General features: G+C 34.6%; 1 long non-coding RNA gene across 1 annotated transcript; it reads right to left on the bottom strand.

The window, feature by feature from the left end:
* Nucleotides 1-2,680: 2,680 nt before the first annotated feature.
* LOC120114336 lies at nucleotides 2,681-20,311 on the bottom strand. The gene is made up of 4 exons (XR_005515386.1): nucleotides 20,298-20,311; nucleotides 17,939-17,949; nucleotides 7,086-7,090; nucleotides 2,681-2,800 (listed from the first exon to the last, which is right to left on the bottom strand). It is a non-coding gene; the product is annotated as an uncharacterized LOC120114336 (long non-coding RNA).
* Between the last annotated feature and the right edge of the window lie 6,055 nt (nucleotides 20,312-26,366).

The following is a 26,366-nucleotide window of genomic DNA, read 5'->3' as shown; positions in this document are numbered from 1 at the left end:
TTAAAAAACAGTTAGTACAACTATTTACTCGAAAAATATAACCAAAAGTAAGCAATAAGGATCGAAATGTTACCTTAAAATTTAATCTTACCCTTTTCGTTAAAAAGACAACTGAAAATTACCTTAGCCTGACTCACTTACCTGTGTCCCCAGCGGAGTTGCCAAGCTGTCAAAACTGTCTTTCGGTTGGCCCTAGAATTGGGATTCGACTTGAATAATTCGGGTTAGAGTCGTCACCGATCATTTATTTTAAAACAAATGGGTTGATCGAATACCTTATTTCTTACATGATCTGCGTCTTACCAAAGATGTGTCGGATTCGGGAGTCGGTTACAGTCAAGGAAGGGTTAGCATCCTTGAACTGCCCTTTCGGTACTACATAATTTACAGTTTTTTTTAATTAAGAAAATTGAAAGTTAAACTTAAAAGGTAAAAATAACGACCCAAATTACTTACCTTCGATTGATTAAAAATGTACCCTTTAAAAGTTAAAAAATGTGTTAGGAAAAAAATGAAAATAAAGAATAAAGAAAGTACAAAAACGAACGAAATAAGGAAATTAATATAAAATAAAGAAGATAAATAAAAAATAAAAATAAAGTAAAGGTAAAAATGAATAAAATAAATAAAGCAAATAAAATGAAGAAAGATAGTAATAATAATATACACAAATAATAATAGTAATAAGATGTATATATAATATATATATATATAATATAATGGTAATATATAAAAAAATAGAAAATTAATAGAAATATATATATATATATATAATATTATAAAATATAGTACTTAAAAAAAGAAAAATAACCAAATAAATATAATCAATATATATATATATTAATAATAGGTATACAAAATAAAAAACGTTTGTATATATATATGGATAAATAACGTTTTTATATACATATGGATAAATAATAAAAATAATAATAATAGCATAAGAATTAAACTGAATTAAAAAGCAAATTATGTGGCCAAATTAAAAAGAAAATTGAAATGAGAGATCAATTCAAAGCAAAATTGGGATCAAAATGAAGGTATTTAAGGTGCAGGGGGATGAAACTGTAATTTTCCCATTTATGCTTCAAAAACACGCGGTTCTGAGGGAACACGCAGGTCGGGTCACTGTCGAAGCGGGTCAAATGGGCTTAATATATAAGCCAATTTTTTTTAAAAGTTTCATTTTCTCTCTTTCTCAAATACATGAACCCCCTTTGTAAAATGTTCTCCTTTGTTCATCCAAGGATGAACACCACCGCCTGGTTTCCAGATTCCGACCGTTGGCCACCCCAAGCCACCTCGCCAGCGGTAAAATCAAAACTTTTTTCTATAGTTCGAAAGCACTTTTCCCCTATTTCTCAAAAATCAAAATTTTTTAACAAATAACGAGCCTTGGGGAATAGATATATATTCAAAGTTTTGAAGAACTCCCCATGTTTATCGGCTAAAAATGGTTTTTTGGGGTTCGATTCGAACCAAAAAAGGTGGATAAACACTCATGCAAGGACCACACGAATGAGAAAGTAAGCAAAGATATACATTTCTTTTATTTATTCTTCAAAAATGAAAAAAAGCTTCGAATGCTTTTACCTTTTGAGTTTTGTGTGACTCTCACGATCTCTCTCTGTGTACTCGTACGTGATATACTGTGTCTAGTATTCGTGTGTAAATCGTATCCCCTCCTCTGTGATTGTCGTGTTACATTTATAGCAAAAACAATATACTATTTTTAGTACAAATAGAGTCCTAATGAGACTACTCCTCTTGCTTTGGTTGTTGAGGTTGATATCTCGCACGACGTCGGTCGATTTGGGGCTATTAGAGTCAAGTGGCCGTGAAACTCGGAGAGGTTTCCACATGTTGAGGCTTGCGACGCAGAAGGAATGCTAGGGTTCTGAAAACCCTAGCTTGATGGATCGTGTGATGTTGGGTCTGGGTTGTGGGCCGCACAAATGGACTGCTGGGTTATTGCGTATTGGATGTATTTTATCTGTAACGGGCCTAGGGCCTGATCTTGTAAACAAAGCAAACAAAAAAAAAAGAATTAATATATGTTTATTACATAATATAGTATGTATATCATATATATATTATAATCAAAATATTATGGGCCAAATGTTGTGTCTACACTCCTGTTTGAATGTTTCATGATCTAATCCATCAACTAATTTATTTATTGCACGTCATAGGTAATGTGTCATGATATTACATTTTTACCCTTCAATGTTCTTGTTCAACTAGGAAGGGTAAAGTAGCCTAAAAGAATTTGATTTTGATTGATTTAATTTAATAAAGTTCAGTATTTTAAAAGTTAAATTTTATAACAAAATAATTTTTAATAAAATTTTTAATCAAATTAGAATCAAAATATTCTATTTATTTTCAAAATTAATTTTAACACACATAAAAATATATTAAATTAAAAATCGAATTATATTTTTACAGGGTCAAACTAAAATCGAACGGACAAAAATTTCATCTTGTCCCGTTACACAGCATCTCATCAACCAACCACTTGTCCAGTTCTAACATACAAAGCATCAAGGCTAGTAGTGTCATTTCAAATGCTTGTCTTAAAAAGGAGCTTTGGGTTTGTCTGTATTTTCATTCCACAAAACTGCAAACGAAACTAGTTTTCCAGAACCAAAGGGAACTCGCTGTTCGGTGTTATTTGCTTGATTTGTTATGTTAAACGTGGGAGATATTTATGACTGTTCTTAATGCAATCTGGGTCTTTCTAAAGGTCAGACTTTTTTTTACCATTCCTTAATTTAGATTTATTATTTCTGAAGTTTTTCTACCCCCCATGAAATATTAATTATTTTTAGTTTGCTTAATTAACAGTGTAGCATTTATGGTGGTGCTAACTTATCTTGTAATGTTAGGAACTTATAAGAACCTCTGTCTTTGGATCTTGTTCAACAAAGTATTGCAGGTCATAGTTCTGTGTTCTATTGAGTTGGGGATAAAAAACAGTAATCTATGGTTCCTGATGAAAAATCTGCAATCATTTTTTCTGTCGCTAATGTGGCATTGGTTTAATGGCAAAGACGTAATTTTTAGGTTTCGGGTTCGAACCCTGAATCAGTTATCCAGTTCCGTGTGATAATGATTGATTTTGATTGAAATTGTTGATATAGTTATAAGTTGCAACTTTGAAAAAAGAAGGGTTATTCATAGAGTATGATTCTTTGGTTTCTAACTGTGTGTGTGTGTCTCTTCTTAATGCTGGAGACATTCTAAGGTCTGGTTAATTCTTGCTTCAATGTCTCGTCGAACCAAAAAATGCAGCTTTTTTCTCAAGTTTCTTTATTATTGTTGCTTGTGCACTTTTGCATACTAGTAGTGTACGTATTGTTTGGTGCAAGAAAACATATTTTGACAGAGGAAAGATTGATCTATTTTCATACTTTCGGAATTCATATCGGGTCTGCCTAAACTTTCATTTGAAGATTACTTTCTGGTATGTGTTCCGTAAAGTATGAATATCAAATTCACTCTCTCTGCACGTTAACCTAACCGCAGCATCCAAGCGTTGCAGTTTTGGTGACTAGAGTACATGTGATGTTATTTTACGTTTGGAAAATGATGGATGAAGACCTGAGTGGTTATATTCCCACTCATCGGTTCTCGTAAGTAAAGTGGTTTCTTTGTGGTTCAGCTCTCTAATCCTGACTTTTGCTCGTGCATTGAGATTCAGTGCTTGGATACTACTTATGATCATCATGTTAACCTTTTGAAATCATTTTATCTCCCCACTGATTCACTTTTGGACTCCCTGGTCTCGGTCCAATCTGTTCTTGGTATTCTACACTTGGCAGTCGCATTTCGCTGTGAAGATGTTACAAACTGCTGCCTCCAGTACTCGGAGGCTGTTCCTTGGGACGATAAGGAAGAGGAACAAGTTATAAAAGCGATTTCGAGACTGGGACCAATAACCATGCCCGTATTCGCAAGGATCCAACCAGTAGATTTAACATTTAAGTGCCACCGAAAATGTGTTTATTTCAGCAGTTCGCTTTTCCACATCAATCGGTGGATCTTGTCCACCTTTTGGAGATGAGCTTAAGCATCTGCGTAAGAACAATTGGAATTCATGCTTGGAGGAGACGAAGAAACCTGTTAGTTACAGCTGATGATGAGGTAAAATCGGTGATAAAATCGGGTCTTACCCGAGTTTGTTCGTCATTTGAAAATGAAATTATCTTCCTTGCTTGTTGTTTTGGATATCAAGGCTGAGACCGTTGAGAATAGAATTTTTCAGAGCCTATTGGATCTCGAGTGGATGTGTAACATACTCCCCAAGACGGATTTAATGAAGGACTTTGTTTGTCGTTGGGGTGAGATGTCTGGTAAGGTTTGGGGAATTATTGAAGACAAGAAACTTGATAATGCCATGTGGGGTTTGAAGCTGAAGCTTATAGAAGTGACTGGGAAAGTGTGTCGTAACCGGTTTTCGTCCGGGCACGAAATATTTATTAGGCGGGAAAATTGATGTGAATAAATGGTTTTGAAAATAATTTGAGAGTCGCCATCGGCCTTTTGGGTCAGGTAGGTCGAATACCTAAAAATTATTTTTTTTAAAAAGAGTTTTAAGAAAACCTCAATTAAAAATGAACTGATCTGCGTTTTAACCAAAAATTCGTTCTTTTTAATAATAAAGAGGGATTCGTGGTCGGTTACGTTTAGGGAAGGATTAGCACCTCTACAACGCCCAAAATTGGTATTTTTTAATTATAAATTGTCTCTATTATTAAAAATATTAAAAATTCAAAATATATTTAATTTATAATCCTATTATTTCAAAATTATAAAAAATATTTAAAAATATCGGAAAAAGACTTCTAGGTGCCTTAAGACAGCTCTTTTCTTTGATATTGATAAATATTAATTTAAATTAAATAATATTTTTTTTTTAATTTTTAATTTTAAAATACCAGAATAGGACATCCAGTTATATTAAGACTGTCCTTTTCTTTGATATTGAAAAATAAATATTAAAATAATTTATTTAAAAAAATAAATTATTATTTATTATATATATATATTTATGAATACATAATAATAAAAATATTTAAAAATATAAACAAGTAAAATTAAAACAATAAAAATACAACTAGAACGATATATTTAAAAGCAGTAAAATAAATAAAAACATTTAAAATAAATGACTAAATTATAGTAAAATTAAAAACCTAATTCATAATTAATCAAAATTATAGGGATTAAACATGCTATTTCTTTATTTTATTTATTTAGTGACTAAAATAAAATTATCTAAAATTCGGATATTAGAATAAAATATATTAAAAATATAAACTAGGGATTAAAATATTATTTATTAAAATTAAGGGATTAAATCTGTTATTTATCCTAAATATATTATTTTAATATAAAAGACTAAAATAAATAAAATTAAAATTAAAGATCTGAATTAAAAAGATTATAAACTTGATTTAATGACTAAAATGTAAAGTTTACAAATCTTGATGGCTGCGGACGGGATTTAACAATTTAAAATTGCACAAATAGTCCTTCCCGAAACGACGCCATTCGAGAAGGCCTATTTAAGGTCCAAAACGGCTGGCCCGAAGGGCCATCCTTCATTTCTTTTTTTTTTCTCTCTCAAGCAGAGAGAGAGCCAGAATTCTCTCTGGCCTCTCTCTATATTCCCTCATCGGAGGGAATCCGGCAGCCGTCTGCCGCCGTAAATTCCCCCGCCGACCACCGCCTCCGGTGGTCGGAAATTCCCCAAATTCATCTAAAATGTAGATCTAAACACTCTAAGACTGAATCCGGCCTTTGTTTCCCCAAAAAGACTCCTAATCGGAGTAAATCTATGAAAATACCTTCGGTATTTTCTGTTCTCCGACGATGTTTAGTGCTTCCGGCGATGGTCAATGCTTCTTTGGTAAGCTTCTTTCCTCTTCTTTTTTTTTGTTGTTGTTGCTGTGTTGTTGTTGACTGGGATCGTTGGTAGTTTTTGTATCTCTCTCTGTCTCTGTTGTTTCCTCGTCTCTCCCCGTTCTTCTCTATTTTTGCTTGCAGATGGGGTGATGGCTTTATAGCCATCACCGGTGTGGCCATCGGACCGGTCCGAAGAGCGGATTTCGGTGAGTCACCGGACTCCCAGTGGTGACTCACCCCATAGCCATGGCGTGGACGGCTAGCGTTGGAGCCTTCGGTTGGGACGTGGCAGCGGTGGAGATGGCGAGAGCAGCTGCGGCGGCCGCGTGGCCCTAGGGTATCATACCCTAGGGTTTGCATCTGGAGGTTCTTGGACCGTTGGATCATGCCAGATCCAACGGTGGATGGATGATGGCGGCTAGGGTTTAGGGTTACACATTTGGGTTAAATGGCTGGGCCATTGTAATTGGGCCGGTCGATTGGGCTTGTATATATATTTTTTTATTATTATTTATATATGTATTTAATATATTTAATAATAATAATAATGATAATAATAATAATTATTATTATTATAATAATAATAATAATAATAATAATAATAATAATAAATCAATATGGGTAAAAAATTAGTATCTTCAGCTGCCCCTCTTTGCTCATTCTTGTGTTAACAGGAATAGGGCAAAGATGAAAAGATAATAATTTTTTTTATCCATTTGGCTTCACTTGATCATAATGGAGATGTTGAATAAATTTTTCTCTTTCTTCAGATGAGTTCTTCTCATTATGAACTTTCCGCTGGGGATGATGTTGACCTATTTCCTTCTGTGATAGAGTTATTCAAAAGGTTGAATAAGCTCTTCTCATTGTGGACTTCTTCTTTTTCAGATTAGTTCTTCTCATTATGAACTTCTTCTTCTTCAGATGAGTTCTTCTCATTATGAACTTTCTCTGGAAAAGCTGATCTATCAAGTGATGGATTTGAACAAAAGGTTGAACAAAATTTTCTCATTATGAACTTCTTCTTCCTTCTTTAGATGACGAGTTCTTCTCATTATGAACTCTACCTGGCAATGTTGATCCATCAAATGATAGATTTGAGCAAAAGGTTAAACAAATTCTTCTCATTATGAACTTCTTCTTCCTTCTTCAGATGAGTTCTTCTCATTATGAACTTTCTCTGGAAATGATAATCCATCAAGTGATAGATTTGAGCAAAAGGTTAAACAAATTCTTCTCATTATGAACTTCTTCATCCTTCTTTAGATGAGTTCTTCTCATTATGAACTTCCTCTGGAAAAGCGGATCTATCAAGTGATGCATTTGAGCAAAAGGTTGAATAAATTCTTCTAATTATGAACTTCTTCTTCCTTCTTCAGATGAGTTCTTCTCATTATGAACTTCTCTGGCAAAGCTAATCCATCAAGTGATGGATTTGAGCAAAAGGTTGAATAAATTCTTCTCATTATGAACTTCTTCTTCCTTCTTCAGATGAGTTCTTCTCATTATGAACTTCTCTGGCAAAGCTAATCCATCAAGTGATGGATTTGAGCAAAAGGTTGAATAAATTCTTCTCATTATGAACTTCTTCTTCCTTCTTCAGATGAGTTCTTCTCATTATGAACTTCTCTGGCAAAGCTAATCCATCAAGTGATGGATTTGAGCGAAAGGTTGAACAAATTCTTCTCATTATGAATTTCTTCTTCCTTCTTCATATGAGTTCTTCTCATTATGAACTTGAACTGGAAAAGTTGATCCATTGAATGATGGATTTAAATCTTTGATAAAATCTTTGAAATTCCTGTTAAAAATCCAGTATGGATAAAAATGCACCTATTTTTGCAAACACCTAAATATGATGCATGAATGTTAAGTTTATTTGATTTCAGATTGGTGAATTGAGTATTTCTTCAATTGTAAAAACCCAATAAATCTTTCTTCTTCAAATCAGAGAATCTATCCTCTTTGACAAATGTAGAGGTAGATATAATGTCACAAAACCTCTTGAGAATAAAACTCAATAGTATAGGCTCTTGAAAAGCTTGCCTTCATGTGACATGTTGATTCTGATAACAACTCATCTGATTATGAAATGTCATTTCAAGATGATTTCTGATTCTGATGAGGAGAATAAACTGTTATACTTGACAAAAATGGAATTCTCAGAGGTTGAAGCTTCAAAAGCCATGGAGAGATGTGGTCCAGATTCATCAATTGCAGAATTGACAATTTTATATGTACTGCTCAAATGGCTAAGGCTGCCGACACATTTCTTCCGGTAAAAGATGGGAAGCCATTATGCAATGATCCCAGTTACAAGCAAAGGCGAAACTTGTGCTATGATTTTTGGGAAAGGAATAAGCAAAAGAAGCTTGAAAAGAAACTTCTTAATGAAGACGATCATGCAATTCATCTTTTAATTCCAATGATTAGTCCTGGGTTTTATATCAAATCAGATCAGATAACTCAAAGAACACTTCCAGAAGATGCTATTGGGTCTCCTTATTTCTACTATGAGCAAATTCATCTTTTAAATTCAATGATTGGTTTTACCAAACCAGATCAGATAACTCAAAGAACACTTCCAGAAGAAGCTATTGGGCACATTCATCTTTCCAAATTCAATGATTGGTTCTGCCAAACCAGATCAGATAACTCAAAGAACACTTCCAGAAAATGCTATGAGCACATTCATCTTTCCAAATTCAATGATTGGTTCTGCCAAACCAGATCAGATAACTCAAAGAACACTTCCAGAAAATGCTATGAGCACATTCATCTTTCCAAATTCAATGATTGGTTCTGCCAAACCAGATCAGATAACTCAAAGAACACTTCCAGAAGATGCTATGAGCACATTTATCTTTCAATTTCAATGATTGATTTTACCAAATCAGATCAGATAACTCAAAGACCAATTCTAGAAGATGCTATGAGCACATTATTCTTCCAAATTCAATGATTGATTTTACCAAACCAGATCAGATAACTCAAAGAACACTTCCAGAAGATGCTATGAGCACATGGCATTTGTTCCAGTTAATGTTTGGACTGGGATATCACAGTACTTATTCGATGTAAAGCCAGAATTTGTAGATTCGAAGCATTTTCATGCTACTACACTGAAAAGGGCTATATTCATAATTCTGCCAATTAAGAACAGATTTTCTCTTATTATGTTTCCTCCATGTGCTGATGCTTTTCCATTGACAAAGAAATGATGGCCTTCTTGGAATCCAAGAACAAAGTTGAACTGTTTATAAACATGTACAGAAAGTGCCAAATTGACATAAAGGATCTGTAAGGCTCTTGAAGCTTATGACAAAGAGCCACATTCGAGTGTTCAGAAGTATGTTCTTGATGAGTGCTGAAAATGGAATCTTGTATGGGTTGGAAGGAATAAAGTTGTGCTCCACTTGAACCTGATGAGGTGGAAATGCTTCTAGGTTTCCTTAAAAACCATACACGAGGATCTGTATAGAGACATGTTTCCCAATGATATCAATGTCCTGTCTCTTTTCTCTGGAATTAGTGCTGCAAAGGTCGCCTTCTACTGTCTTAGCATATCTTTAAAAATAGATGTGCAAGAACTGAATGATGATCGGTTGGAGCAATTGATGAGTAGTATTAATGGACTCGACCTTGTTGTCAGTGGCATCCCATGTAACAATCTTGTTGTTCATGGCTTTAAGATGGTGATGATTTGCTTACTTTGTATTCCATGCTTTTAAAAGGTATTAACATAAAGTGATATTCAGAAATCTTTAACTTATTTCAAAATTATGTTAATTCAATAAAAGAATAAATTGAATTTTCGAAAATAAATTGAATCTCAAATAAATTGAACTTGAAATAGATAGAATTGTATTCAAAGTTATGGCAAGCATAAGAATGATAAAAATTCAAATGTCTCAACAAATTATTAGCATAAGTATTTCTAAATTAATCAAGTTGACACAATTTAGAGAAATGATGTAAGCTTTTGTCTGGAAGATCTCAAACGTTGTCAAAATGCTTGTAGATGTGAAGTTTCTCCCAAACTGTCAAAATCTTAAGAGGGTTCAATTGCCAGATGCCTAATATCAACCTGCATTTGAGCCGCCTTTTTCAGGTTTTCAACTCAAATCCTTCCTTTGGTTACAAGATGCCCTTTGCGGGTTTTTATCTTGAATTCTCTTTTTTCTTCTTTTTTTTCTTTTTTCTTTTTTCTCTTTTTTTCTTCTTTTTCTTTTTTTTTTTTTTTTTTTTTCTTTTGTTTCTTTTCTTTCTTTTTTCTTCAAGCATAATATTTCTTGACAGAATCCGAGTTTATTAGATTTCTCAGAATTTTTTCATCCATTTCTGTCAAGATCAATGCTCCTCCAGAAAAGGCCTTTTTTACAACGTATGGCCCTTCCCAATTAGGCATCCATTTCCCACGGAAATCTTTATGTATAGGCAAGATCTTTTTTAGTACTAGATCACCCTCTTGGAATTCTCTTGGATGTACTTTTTTGTCATGAGACTTCATCATCCGTTTTTGATACATCTGTCCATGACAAATAGCTTTCAATCTTTTCTCCTCAACCAGGTTCAATTGATCAACTCTAGCTTGGATCCATTCAGATTCATCCAATTTTGTTTCTCTCAATATTCGAAGCGATGGAATCTCAACTTCAATTGGTAAGACTGCTTCCATCCCGTAGACTAAAGAAAACGGTGTTGCCCCAGTAGATGTTCGAACAGTAGTTCGGTATGCATATAAAGCAAAAGGTAACTTCTCGTGCCAATCTTTGTAAGTTTCAGTGGTCTTTATAATGATTCTCTTGATATTCTTATTTGCTGCTTCAACTGCCCCATTCATCTTTGGACGATATGCCACTGAGTTTGCATGTTTGATCTTAAACTGTGCACAAAGTTCGGTCATCATTTTGTTGTTCAGGTTCAGAGCATTATCTGTAATGATCCTTTCTGGTAGGCCATACCGGCAAACTATCTCTTTCTTTATGAATTTGCAGACTGTGGACCTCTTAATATTGGTATATGAAGTAGCTTCAACCCATTTGGTAAAATAATCAATTGCCACAAGGATGAAACAATGTCCATTCGATGCTTTCGGTGTGATTGCACCAATGACATCTATTCCCCACATAGAAAATGGCCAGGGTGCTGTCATTACATGTAAAGGAGATGGGGGTACATGAATCTTGTCTGCATATATCTGGCATTTATGACATTTCCTTACATAATCAATGCAATCTGTGTGTATGGTAGCCCAATAGTATCCATATCTCATTATTTTTCTGGCCATGGAAAGACCATTTGCATGTGTTCCACATATTCCACTGTATACTTCTTCAATGATGCTTTTAGCTTCGCTGGTATTTAAACATCTCAATAGCATTTGATCATTGCTTCTTATATACATAATCTCTCCATCAAGAAAATATCCAGCAGCCATTCTTCTCAAGGTTCTTTTATCAATTTCCGATGCATTTGGTGGATAACTTTGATTTTTGATATATTGCAGAATATCATGATACCATGGTTTACCATCTACCTCTTCTTCCACACTATAACAATGTGCAGGAATTTCATATACTTGCATTTTGATTGGCATCATATCAACTTTCTTAGTTGCTTGAAACATAGCAACTAATGTAGCCAAAGCGTCTGCCATTTGATTTTCTTCTCGAGGGAGATAATTGAAGGTAACTTTCTCAAATTCTTTCACTAATTCGAGGGTAAAATTTCGGTATTCCAACAATTTGGGGTCTTTTGTTTCCCATTCTCCTCGCAATTGATACACCACTAACGATGAATCTCCATATATTTTGAGACATTTGATTTTTCTTTCTATAGCTGCTTTTAATCCCATGACACAGGCTTCATATTCTGCCATGTTATTGGTGCAAAAGAACTCCAGTCTACTTGTAAAGGGATAATAAACATTTTCTGGAGAAATTAACACTGCCCCGATTCCTCGTCCCAAAGCATTGGATGCTCCGTCAAAGTAAAGCTTCCAAGATGCAGATGCATCATTTGTTCTGACTTCTTCATTCATGGATATACACAACAAATCTTCATCAGGAAAATTGAAACTCAAAGGCTGATAATCATTTGATACACGACTGGCCAGAAAATCAGCTATTACACTTCCTTTTATTGCTTTTTGGTTGACATATACAATATCAAACTCAGATAATAACATTTGTCATCTAGCCATTCTGCCTGTCAAAGCTGGTGATTCCATTAAGAATTTCAAAGGATCAAGTTTAGATATCAACCAAGTAGTATGATATAACATATATTGTCTGAGTCTTCGAGTAGTCCACACCAAGGCACAACATAATTTTTGTATTGGTGGATATCGAATTTCACAATCAGTAAATTTCTTGCTCAGATAATAAATAGCTTTTTCTTTTCTTCCAGATTCATCATGTTGTCCTAGTACACATCCCATCGAATTTTCGAAGACCGTCAAGTAGAGAATTAATGGTCTATCAGGCATTGGTGATACTAAAATTGGGGCATTGGATAAATATTTCTTAATAATATCCAAAGTTTCTTGACATTCTTCATTCCAGACTTCAGGATTGTTCTTTCGAAGTAATTTGAACACTGGATCACATTTGTCAGTTAATTGAGAAATGAACCGAGATATATAATTTAATCTTCCCAAAAAGCCTCGAACTTCTTTTTTTGTATTGGGTGGTGGAAGCTCTTGAATTGCTTTTACCTTATCTGGATCAATCTCGATTCCTTTTTTGCTGACCACAAATCCCAAAAGTTTTCCAGAAATTACCCCGAAAGTGCATTTTGCGGGGTTGAGCTTTAATTGATATTTCCTCAATCTCTGGAATAGCTTTCTCAGATTTTGAATATGTTCTTCTTCAGTTCGGGATTTGGCAATCATGTCATCCACGTATACTTCAATCTCTTTGTGCATCATGTCATGAAACAAAGTTACCATGGCTCTTTGATACGTTGCCCCTGTATTTTTCAATCCAAATGGCATCACTTTATAACAGAATGTGCCCTACATGGTTACAAATGTTGTTTTTTCCATGTCTTCAGGATTCATTTTTATCTGATTATATCCTGAAAAACCATCCATGAATGAAAACCATGCGTGTCCTGCAGTATTGTCTACCAATGTGTCTATGTGGGGTAATGGAAAGCTATCTTTCGGACTAGCTTTGTTGAGATCTCTGTAATCCACACACATTCGAACTTTCCCATTTTTCTTTGGTACGGGAACAATGTTGGCTACCTATTCTGGGTATTTAGATGCCTGTAGGAAACCTGCATTGATCTGTTTCATCACTTCCTCTTTGATCTGCAACAACATTTCTGGCCTCATTTGTCTGAGCTTTTGTTGGACCGGTTTATATTCTGGATTGATTGGAAGCTTGTGTATCACTATATATGTGCTTAAACCAGGCATATCTTGATAAGACCAGGCAAAGATATCTTTGAACTCTTGAAGGAGATTTATCAATTCTTGTTTTATCTGGATTGTCAGAGTAGTACCAATTTTCACCTCTTTCATTTCTTCATTTGTTCCCAAATTCACAGTCTCAATCTCTTCTTTGTGGGGTAGAATTTGTTTGTCTTCTTTTTCTACCAATCTTAATAGTTCAGTAGGAACATCACATTCCGGTTCATCCTCACACCCATTGATTTCTTCCAGACATATAGGTTGCTCTAAATTTATCTCTTGATTAAATTTAGGAATAAACATGCTATTAACATGGTGACACCTGCAAATTTAAGTCGGACATATTTCCGAAAGAATATAGTAAATTTATGAAATAAATAAATGTAAAAATGTAAGAAAATGTAAAGAAAGATTGCCATCTGAAAATTTTAAAGAAAATTTCTTATATTTAACATAATTTCCTTTACAAGATAACCAAAAGTTTTCATATTTTTGAGCTAAACATAAAGATTAGTTCTGAATATTACTCTGCGTTAATATTAAAAACTATAGGAAGATCTTCAGTGGTCCAATTGTTGAGTGTTTCTCCAAGAAAACATGGGCGAATCCTATCCAAATATTTGCCCGTCTTGTTGTCATTCATGATCATGTTGATAAATAATCCATTCATAGCTTCTTCAACTATGTTTTGATCTTTCGTCAACTTTTCTTCTTTAAAGGCTTCAACAAGCTGCTGTTCTACATTAATTGTTCCCCCTGATCTGAATATGGTCTTCAACTGTGGGAAAGACATGTGTTTCCAAAGGATTTCTCCCCCTTTCAATTTTGCCTTTCTGTCTTCACATCTTCTTTTCATCTATTTGTTCTTTTGCTGAAAATTGGGCTTAAACCCAAGCCCAAAACGATCTTTCTTCATCTTTATACTTACAGGAACTGAAATCCCTTGAAGATTCTTTCCTAACCCTTTCCCAGCTTTAGCTCCGATGCCTAAAGTTTGTCGTACCGTCATCTTGGTGCAATCAGACAATCTGGGATATGGAATTTTGCTTCCTTCTGCAATAAAGGTTGCATTTACAAATTCAAGAGCTCAGAAAGAGCATTCAAGATCATCATCATTGGTGTCGATATATGGAACATCACTTGTTACCGACGCAATGATTTTTTCTTCAGCCCCTACGCATATTAGTTGTCCATCAACAACAAATTTCAATTTCTGATGTAATGAAGAAGGAACGGCTCCTGCTGAATGAATCCATGGCCTCCCTAATAGACAATTATATGTAGGATGGATGTCCATCACCACAAAGTCAATACTGTACACGACTGGTCCAATTAACAACGGTATTTCCATTTTCCCAAGCACTTCTTTTTTAGTACCATCAAATGCTCGCACTACATTCTGATAACTCTTCATGTGTGATTGATCCACAGGCATTCTTTGAAGTGTGACTAGAGGCATCAAGTTGAGAGCGGATCCATTGTCAATCAATACCCCTGGCAACACATGACCATGACAATGTGTCGTGATGTTCAAAGCTTTTACTGACCCCATTCCGCCTTCCGGTATTTCATCATCCGTGAACGTTATGTAATTGTCAGCGGCTATATGTCCCACAATTCTGTCAAGTTTATTGAGGGATATATCTTCGGGGATAAATGTTTGATTGAGAATTTTCATCAAAGCATTTCTATGTGCTTCTGAATTCATCAATAAATCAAGAATAGAAATTCTCGCTTGTTGTTTGTGTAGTTGTTCAACCACACTATACTCACTATGTTTCAAGAATTTCAAAAATTCTTGAGCTTGTTTTTCTGTCACAGGCTCATTAAATGCTGGAAGGGATTCATCCTCAAATACCTTCTGAGGTATTACCATGGTTTTTCCTTTTGCTTTCACTTGTTCTGAAGCATTGGATGTTTCGGGAGAGTAACATCTCCCACTTCTTGTAAAGAAACCGACTTCGCTCACTGCTTCAGACTTCGATGTTGTACCCAAACTCTGTTTTTTCTCTTCTGTTTTTTCTAGAGAAACAGATCCTCTTACCATTGAAACATTGGTAGTATAATTCCAAGGTACCCTACGGGTATCTTTGTATGGAAATGGTAGAGGAGTGATGATAACTACTTTCGGCTTTATTGGTGCAGGAATCGCCGTAGATGATTTCACATTAATGATCACAAGATCATTTATTCTTTGATTAGGTTTAGAATCCTCTGATGAGCAAACATCATCCTCTTTTTTCCTTGTTTCTTCTTCAAAGAATTCTATTTCTCTGTTGTTCATCAATTTTTGCACCAAATCTCTAAACTCAGGACATAGTTGAATTTTATGCCCTTTCTCCTGATGATATTCACAATAATTCTTGCCTTCATTCTGCTTTGGCCTAAATTGTTGGGGAATTATACCGGCTAAAGAGAGTTGTTGGAATACCCAAACAAAAGGAGATTTAATTTCAGAAATGTCAGTTTTTGCTTTCTTTCTGTTCTCTTCCTGAATTGCATTCACGTTTTTATCTCCATGATTTGGCAATGGATGATTTGATGCAGATGGTGTATTGAATTCCAACTTTCCAGTGTTGATCAAATTTTGAACCACCCTTTTGAATGCCAAACAGTTTTCAATAGAATGACCCGTAATTCCTTCATGGTAAACACAGTGTGCCTTTGTATCATACCAAGGAGGGAATGGTGGTTGCATGGGAACCAAAGGATAGGGCCGTATGACATCTGCTTTTAACAGCGAATCATAGATCTCCGCATATGGTACTGGTAAAGGTGTAAAAGACAACCTTTCATTTTCCTTTCGAGATCCTCTGGACTCTGCTCGATTAGTGTTTGTTTCCTCTTTCTTAACCATTGGCTGGGTTATTGTAACACTTTTCGATGAATCCTTGTTGTAAGAATTTGCATTGTTGACTTCATTCTCTTTTTTTCGGTACATAGGTCTTTTGGAACTAGACCCCTCATTTGATTCAATTTTGCCACTTTTCAAGACATTTTCAATGAGTTCTCCAGAAATGACCAAATCTGCAAAATTTCTGGTTGCATTCCCCATTAGATGATTTAAATAAGGAGCTTTCAATGTATGGACAAATATTACGGTGGCCTCTTTTTCTGACAAAGGTGGTTGAACTTGGGCTGCCGTGTCACGCCATCTCTGGGCATACTGTCTGAATGTTTCATTATTCTTTTTCTCTAAGTTTTGGAGAGTCCATCTATCAGGAACCATGTCTGTTACGTGGCGGTACTGCTCTAAGAATGCTTTAGCCAGATCTTTCCAAGATCTAATGTTGGCTTTGGTCAATTGAGTATACCATTTTAAAGCCGGTCTTGTCAAACTATCCTGAAAGCAGTGAATTAACAATTTCTCGTCCTTCACATATCCTGCCATTCTGCGACAAAACATAGTAATGTGGGATGAAGGGCATGTAGTACCGTCATATTTATCAAATTCAGGAGCTTTGAACTTGATGGGGAGGATTAAGTCTGGAACCAAACTCAACTCACTAGCGTCAAACCCATAAAATGATTCAGTTATTTCCACGGATTTCATTCGTTCTTCTAAGCTCTTGATCTGTCTGGTCAATTCTTCATTTACTTTTTGTTTCTCATTCAGCTCATTCAAATCTGGGATTAAATGCTCAGTATTAAAATCCTCTATTTTCACATCTGATATAAGCGGATTTTTACTTGAAGATGCAGGATCCACTTGTTGATTTTCATGTGGTTTGGCTTCTTGTAATGCAGATGTATGAGCATTGATTTGTATAGGTATAGTACCAGAATGATAAATTGGTTCTGGTGGAAAACCTAGAGGATACATAGGTTCTTGGTCGAAAGATACAGGATTTTCATGCATTTTTCCAATGATAGCCTGTCTTTTAAACATGTCCTCTATTTTCTGCATCATGCTGTCTTGTGAATTTGCAATATTGGCTTCAATTTTCTCCAGCTTCATTCTCATTTCTGCTTGTTCTTTATTATGCTGTTCCTCAATACGTTGTATTTTATCCTCCATAATTCTCTTAGTAGCTTGTCTAGTACCGTAGTGATGTTGTATTTCTCTTTTGGCCAGAAAAACTGCGATTGAAAAATCTTTTAATATTATTTTTTCCAAATTTTAATTAATGAATTTTATCCTAATAATAAAAAAATCATGAAATGAATAATGAATGTATGCAAAATGTATGTATGCAAAAAGGTATTGATCCCAAAAAGTTAACTGTCATAGAACAACTTTCATTGGCATACAAAAGTTTCTTTATAATAGTTCATAACTACAGATAAGGCGTAGCTTTCCTATTAAGCTCTATAATTTCTTTCATTAACCATGACACCTTCTTTCCGCACTTAGAAACTGGATCAACGTGATGCTCATTATTTTGGCTTCAACAGCTAGTTCCCCAACATATCTAGCAACTTCGCTCATTTGTACCATGGCCTCGAACACCATATTACTTCTTTCTTCACTTCTTTCAACATAGAAATTAGTTGACTTTTGCCATTGTTCATTTGTTCCTTCAAGAGTTTGCTCTAACTCAGTGATTCTGACTTGGCAATTGTACAGAGTTTTTTCAAGATCTCTAATGCGTCTTCGCAGTGAAGCACTTTCCTCATTACTTTCTTTGAGATCATTAGGTCCTAGACGAACCTTTTCTTGAAATAACGATTCTTCAAGTTGAAAAATGTAAGCATTAAACTCTGAGTTTTTGTTTCTAGATTGATCCAGATCTTCTTCAAGTTTTGTTCGTGCTTCTTGCGTTCTTTGATTAAGCTTCTGGATTTGAACATCCTTGTTTCTGCATCTTTGCATCCAATTGCTAGCCACTTCCTGCTCTACCTCAAGTCTGGTGTTGAAATTCTTTCTTTCCAGCTCCCATTTTTCTTTTTCAACATTGAATTCTTCAATCTTTTGGCTCCTGACTTCAAGTTCAGCAATCAGCTGGTTCATTTCAGATTCAAATCCCTGGAACATGATATTTTTCTCACCTTCAAATTTATCACAGATGTCATTCTTCATTTCTTCTAAATCTTTGGCTCGATCCCTTTCTCTTTGCATTTCATTCATGATCTCGCGGTGTTCAGCCTTGCTTTTTATAATTCGCTCTCTTCTGTCAACCTCAAAATCTTTCATTTTTTGCTTTCCTTTCTCAAGGCTTTTGAGTAGACGGCTATTCTTTCCTTTTAGATCTTCAACTCGTCTTTTCTCGATGTTCAATTCTCTGGTCATTTGTATTGTTGCTTGGCTTGATCCTGATGCTTTACGGGATTTATATAACTCCTGATAATTTTTCTGTAATGCTCTGAATTCATCATCAACTTTTTCTTTATCTTTTCTCAACATTGCACATTGTGATGAATGAAAGTCAATGTCAACACCCAACATAGCTTTATCTTGTCTCATTTGTTCTAATTCTTTCGACCAGCCTTCTCTTTCTGCTTTAAACTCAGCTCTCAAGATTTCAATCTCTGGTGGAACCACCTTAATACGATCTTCCATAGAGATATCCTCATTTTGATCTGGTAGAGGAATATTTTCATTTTTCCTGACATATCTCCATTCCTCATAATCAGGAGTTAACATTTCTTTTGCTGTTTTAGCTCGGATACAAAAAGTTGTTTTCCAAGCTGTAACGGCTTCCATGATATTTCTTTTATAATTTTTGCTGTGGAATGCGAACTCAGATGACTGTAATCCAGCAGTGACAGGTACAAATTGACGACCTTCATACTGTCTTATGACCAGAAGTGGTGCATATCCAATTCCTCCCCATAATCCGAGCAGCATTATCCAGTTGTAATCTCCACATTTGTAAAAGAATTCCCTTTGGATTTGCCACGGGGCTCGCCAAACAATGTCATTGCTTTGCAGATTTCGAAAGGCATTAATCCACATATCTTTCTTAATTTCTTTCGGACATTCCTGCTCCAGAAATTCTTTTAATGGTGAATAATCCGTATTAAAGCGTCGGTATGAAACTTTTTCTGTCTTCCAGAAATGACTACGGATCCAAACATATAACAACTGGGTACACCCTGAGAATCGTCCACCTCCTAGCTTTCTACAAGCATTTAACGATCTGAAGGTCTCTGCTAAGATTGCAGAAGCAGGATTAATCTTTTTCGGTAGCTGTTCAAACAAATCTACCACTGCAGCTTCAACATATCCCAATACTTTTGGGAAGATGACCATACCATACATACCCAGAGCAAATAAATCAAATCGTACTTTAATATCTGGATGACTCTGAATAAGTTCTTTAATGTTGGTCCAAGCAATGCCTTCGCTTTCGCCTTTTTATTTTGTACGGGATGCCACCCATTCTTCTCGTACCCCTGCAATCTTTGCTAATTTAACTCGAAAGGGTTGAGTTTTAATTGACTTTGAATAGATTCTATTCTCCAAAGCCCCATCTATATGTAGCAAAGTTGTGTACTCTTCAATAGTAGGGACCAAATCCTCTTTATTGAGAGTGAAGCAATTGTACCCTGGATTCCAGAATTGAACTAGGGCTCTGAGTAATTCATCATCAACTTTGACATAGAGCAAATATGGGATGTCTCCGTAAGTCTGATAAAACTGCAATTTTTTGTTTGAATCCCAACTTTCCCAAATATTTCGCAAATCCTGCATATCATTTCTTTTTAGCGAAACTGGAGTATAACTGGCCAAGTCAGATACATAATCATCCTGCAGACTGTCTCCTTCTTGTCTTTGTAAGTCCTCAGCCCACTGTCTTACTTCTGAGTTTAAAATTACTTGATTTGAACACTTTTTATCCATGGATGAAGGCTTTCCAATGAGACCATTAACACAAGGATCAATGCCTTTTATCTTGTATGATGCTATGCAAACAGAAAAAATAAAGAACACACAAAAAGAAATGAATTAGTTTACATAATAAAGAAATTTAATAATAACATTTACCTAAATATTTTTATTTAAACATGCTTTTTCATAATATACATGTAATTTAATCAGTAACGAAAATAAATAAATTAACATGAAAGTTAGAAATCATTTCTCCTGTGTATACACCTATTTTGGATAAAATTTCGTCATGACTTCAGATCGGAAGAGTTTCTAGGGTTTATTATATGCAGGGTTTCAGATCTAGGAATAAAGGTACCCGAATTGTCTTTGTTAGTGCCCCCTTGGGTTGCTAACCCTCAATCCTAGTCAATCACAGACTAAAATGGATTGAGTTCAATTCGAGGGGATACATTTCTCTATGTCTGACACGGAGAATAAATTCTCACGAAGACATAGAGCATATGAACCCCGGAAGTTACTTGCTAGGTCTGACACGGAGAATAAATTCTCACGAAGACGTCGCTTTCACTCCCACTTAAAAAGGACAACTCAATTATAGAGCTTTATGTTATGCAATGCAAGTGTTGTGTGTTAGGAGAAATGTTCAAACCTCTGACAGAAAAATAAATAATGAAATAAAATACTTGCAAATAAAATGAAACATATAAATATTATGAAAATAATAAGTAAATATAAAAATTTTGAAAAGAAAGAATTAAAAATTAAATATATGAAATTTTAATTTTTAATTAATAGAGACAATTTATAATTGATTTTAAAGTTTGACCGGTCCCCAGCGGAGTCGCCAAGCTGTCGTAACCGGTTTTCGTCCGGGCACGAAATATTTATTTGGCGGGAAAATTGATGTGAATAAATGGTTTTGAAAATAATTTGGGAGTCGCCATCGGCCTTTTGGGTCAGGTAGGTCGAATACCTAAAAATTATTTTTTTTAAAAGAGTTTTAAGAAAACCTCAATTAAAAATGAACTGATCTGCGTTTTAACCAAAAATTCGTTCTTTTTAATAATAAAGAGGGATTCGTGGTCGGTTACGTTTAGGGAAGGATTAGCACCCCTACAACGCCCAAAATTGGTACTTTTTAATTATAAATTGTCTCTATTATTAAAAATATTAAAAATTCAAAATATATTTAATTTATAATCCTATTATTTCAAAATTATAAAAAAATATTTAAAAATATCGGAAAAGGACTTCTAGGTGCCTTAAGACAGCTCTTTTCTTTGATATTGATAAATATTAATTTAAATTAAATAATATTATTTTTTTTAATTTTTAATTTTAAAATACCAGAATAGGACATCCAGTTGTATTAAGACTGTCATTTTCTTCGATATTGAAAAATAAATATTAAAATAATTTATTTTAAAAAATAAATTATTATTTATTATATATATATTTATGAATACATAATAATAAAAATATTTAAAAATATAAACAAGTAAAATTAAAACAATAAAAATACAACTAGAACGATATATTTAAAAGCAGTAAAATAAATAAAAACATTTAAAATAAATGACTAAATTATAGTAAAAGTAAAATTAAAAACCTAATTCATAATTAATCAAAATTATAGGGATTAAACATGCTATTTCTTTATTTTATTTATTTAGTGACTAAAATAAAATTATCTAAAATTCGGATATTAGAATAAAATAAATTAAAAATATAAACTAGGGATTAAAATATTATTTATTAAAATTAAGGGATTAAATCTGTTATTTATCCTAAATATATTATTTTAATATAAATGACTAAAATAAATAAAATTAAAATTAAAGATCTGAATTAAAAAGATTATAAACTTGATTTAATAACTAAAATGTAAAGTTTACAAATCTTGATGGCTGCGGACGAGATTTAACAATTTAAAATTGCACAAATAGTCCTTCCCGAAACGACGCCGTTCGGGAAGGCCTATTTAAGGTCCAAAACGGCTGGCCCGAAGGGCCATCCTTCATTTCTTTTTTTTTTTCTCTCTCAAGCAGAGAGAGAGCCAGAATTCTCTCTGGCCTCTCTCTATATTCCCTCATCGGAGGGAATCCGGCAGTCGTCTGCCGCCGTAAATTCCCCCGCCGACCACCGCCTCCGGTGGTCGGAAATTCCCCAAATTCACCTAAAATGTAGATCTAAACACCCTAAGACCGAATCCGGCCTTTGTTTCCCCCAAAAAGACTCCTAATCGGAGTAAATCTATGAAAATACCTTCGGTATTTTCTGTTCTCCGGCGATGTTTAGTGCTTCCGGCGATGGTCAAGGCTTCTTTGGTAAGCTTCTTTCCTCTTCTTTTTTGTTGTTGTTGTTGCTGTGTTGTTGTTGACTGGGATCGTTGGTAGTTTTTGTATCTCTCTCTGTCTCTGTTGTTTCCTCGTCTCTCCCCGTTCTTCTCTGTTTTTGCTTGCAGATGGGGTGATGGCTTTATAACCATCACCGGTGTGGCCATCGGACCGGTCCGAAGAGCGGATTTCGGTGAGTCACCGGACTCCCAGTGGTGACTCACCCCATAGCCATGGCGTGGACGGCTAGCGTTGGAGCTTCTGGAGCCTTCGGTTGGGACGTGGCAGCGGTGGAGATGGCGAGAGCAGCTGCGGTGGCCGCGTGGCCCTAGGGTATCATACCCTTGGGTTTGCATCTGGAGGTTCTTGGACCGTTGGATCATGCCAGATCCAACGGTGGATGGATGATGGCGGCTAGGGTTTAGGGTTACACATTTGGGTTAAATGGCTGGGCCATTGTAATTGGGCCGGTCGATTGGGCTTGTATATATATTTTTTTATTATTATTTATATATGTATTTAATATATTTAATAATAATAATAATAATAATGATAATAATAATAATAATAATTATAATAATAATAATAATAATAATAATTATAATTATAATAATAATAATAATAATAATAATAATAATAATAATAATAATAATAATAAATCAATATGGGTAAAAAATTAGTATCTTCAAACTGCTCGAAGCTGTTGGTTACGGAAACATGATTCTTCCTGCGCCGTGTTGGGTCCAATCGCTGAAGACATGGCTACCCTACATATGGAAGATTAAACCTCTCTTAGATGCAGAGGGAGACAAGGATACAAATTTCCCTTACAAGATGGATGAAGACTTGTGCCAGAGGGCAATCGTTTCATTACTTCTAGCATTGCCATCTAACGATCAAACCGATATTCTATCAGATTGGATGGAAACTGAACAGGTTAATTATCCCGACTTGAGTGAGGCATTCGAGATATGGTGCTGCAGAACCAAGTCAGCAAAGAGAAGATTGATGGAAGGCTTGGATAGAGTTGGCAACACCACCATTAGCCTTCGATAAAGGCTCATTTGTTCCTGGTTGTCTGAGGTTAGATGAAACAACGGGTGAAATATCATTTTTCTTAGAAAATTTGTTTCAAGTTCAAATGCTAACTATCGATCAACCACCTGCATCGTCTGACACACTGTGCTCCCTCGCCGGTGGTCGGAAATTATCTCATTTTGTCAGTAACCACATGGCATTTTCTTCAACACCAATAAGAGTTGCATTCATCTAATGACAGTGCTTTCATTTCAATGAACGAGTGTACTTCTATAATGTTTCTTTACCGAATAAAATGGAAACGCGTTACATTAATTTATTGTGTGGAATCTTCTTAAACCTTGCCTGTAGGATTTCCGTGCAAGGAGAGGATCATATCCAAAAAAATAAAAAGAACATACAAGGAGAGGAAAGCTCTAATCGAGGGAACTTCAAATAGCTGAAACTCAAACCAACCGCCAGTAAAGACAATTTTATCGTATTGTCCTTGAATAAACTCTAACCCAGAGTTGTAATAATAAATCCTTAATCAACGTTCGTTTGTTTGATCAAGGAAAAAGAACAGTACATGTTTATTTGTAGTGATAAAGGGAAAAAGAAAGGAAACATAAAAAAAAGTAAAAGTTGTAGAAAGATGTACGTAAGAGCGGTGCCAACGACAGACCTGAAAAATAATACAGAATGGTTAACGTGCCTGGTAGTTTGGACTACCATATCTTTGATGCATTTCCTTTCACAGCTCATCGTTTTTTATAAGTTCAAAATTGGAAAGATAATTAAAGGTGAACGTAAAATAGAATAAAACTTGTATCAGTGATAAGATTTAATATAATTCGATTTTATGTTATAAATCCTCTTTCAACGTCGCATAAAATCCATGTTTACAATATAAATCTCAATTGTTGCAAAATTCATAAAAAAAATCTCATATCAATATGGACGCAATTTTTTTTTTATAAAATATATAGCTAAATAACTTGGGAGCCATAAATTATATGACGTCAAGAAAAGAATAGTTTAATTACTATAAACCTATCTTCAGATGATATGTGTGCAGTTGTAACGATGATTGAAAATTGTTGTTATTAGAACCATGAAAATGAAGATGTATGATAAAATAGTTGAAATTATTTGAGACGTAGGACATGTCAAAGGCATGAATAAAAATCGAATATTTTATGGGGTGTTAGATGATAATGTGAGCAAGATTGACACATGAAAAAAGGATTATAAAAGTTTTCTATACAGATGGTGTGGTGATGAAATAAGTAAATATAGCTGCAAATTTATACCTGTCTTAGGAAGAGTTTGGTAGAAGCAGAAACAGCTGCTACCTCATGTAGATCAGATCTTATAATGCTATGGCATCAGAAACTCAAACACATGTTAGAATAATGGATAAAAGTTTTTTTTTTTTTTTTTGATAAATGAAGATTGTATTCATAGTAATGGATCCATTATTCTTAGAAGGAGCAAAGTATTTTGTCTCATGATTACACTAGGAGATATTAGATGTAACTTACCGAAAATGACATTCTTATTTCTCTTTAATAAGGTGAAAACAATATATACCCTCCCCTCCTCTATGCCAAAATGTATTCAGATATACTGTTACTCTATCTTTGCATTTGTCCAGCTTAAGCCACAAATCTCATTTACTACAAGGTGCTCCGGCTAGGTAACAGTAAACAGGGATTAGTTTTTAATTTTATCATCTCTGATTGAACATCTCAAATTAAACCGTCATAGGCATCATAAACTGAGTTTAAGATTTTACTCAACTGTTTACAAGGAAGAAAAAGAAAAGGGAAAGGGCTTTTCATTCCCGCCTTACAGTTGAAGAACATGCATATGTGGGCAGTGGTGGGTCATTCAGCCACTTTATAATGTCAATTGTCTAGCCATTCTTAAGTAAATATATATTCAAAAATTTTATTAATTATTGATAACTTATAATCTATAGTTATAATTATTTGAGCTCGGAGGTTTTTTTTTAAGAAAGAGTAAAACTCTCCTTTTATCCTTTGAGAGTTGAGACTAAAATGTGAAGAAATGGGGGTTGGCCACATGGATATTCTTCTGGTTTCCATAAACATCCCATGGAGAAAGAGGCTATTTAACTTGAGAGAGAGAGAGAGAGAGAGAGAGAGAGAGAGAGAGAGAGAGAGAGAGAGAGGTGGTTTAATTTAGGCATGATGAGAAAGACACTAATCAGAAAAGTTGTCCATTTTGTCAGATGTTATACACACTTCAAAGTGGATTACAGCAAACAACAAAATCGAAATAACATACACTATAATAATAATAATAATAATAATAATAATAATAAATAATAATAGTAAAGGGCAAGTGTATAGATCTGGTCATCTGGATTGATCCTGGAAAACCTTAGTGGGACTGGCGGTGTATTATTCTTCATCACACTTGTCGAGGGGAATGTTTGTGGGTCCTTCTTCAACACCCAAACAAAGGAGTCTTTGCCAGATCTTTCAATTGCAGAAGAAAAGAGAAAAGGAAAAGAGGCTTGCCGGATGTGACATTGAAACAATCATCACTCTCAGGGAAATATGTCTGCACATGTCCGTATGTATAGCTTTCCGGAATATACATAACACAAGAAAATACTGAGTTCGTAGCTTTATTTAGGTGAGGGATTCTTTAATGCAAAATTACAATGGCATGTGGAAGTATCAGATTTCTTACCTGGAAAACACTTCTTTCTCTGGAATGAATTCATATTCGAATATGAATGTATGTAGAAAAGAAGGGATGGGTGAGAGAATTTAAAATGCCATTGCAGCAACATTGTTAACACCAAGCAACTATTTGTTTACTAAAATCGAAACTGGAGACTTTATGAACAAACCAAAGTCTCTTTCTTCCTTTC

Source organism: Hibiscus syriacus, unplaced genomic scaffold (assembly GCF_006381635.1).
Source record: "Hibiscus syriacus cultivar Baekdansim isolate YM2019G1 unplaced genomic scaffold, ASM638163v2 tig00110223_pilon, whole genome shotgun sequence".
NCBI lineage: Eukaryota > Viridiplantae > Streptophyta > Magnoliopsida > Malvales > Malvaceae > Hibiscus > Hibiscus syriacus.
This window is presented reverse-complemented; position numbering and strand designations above follow the sequence as displayed.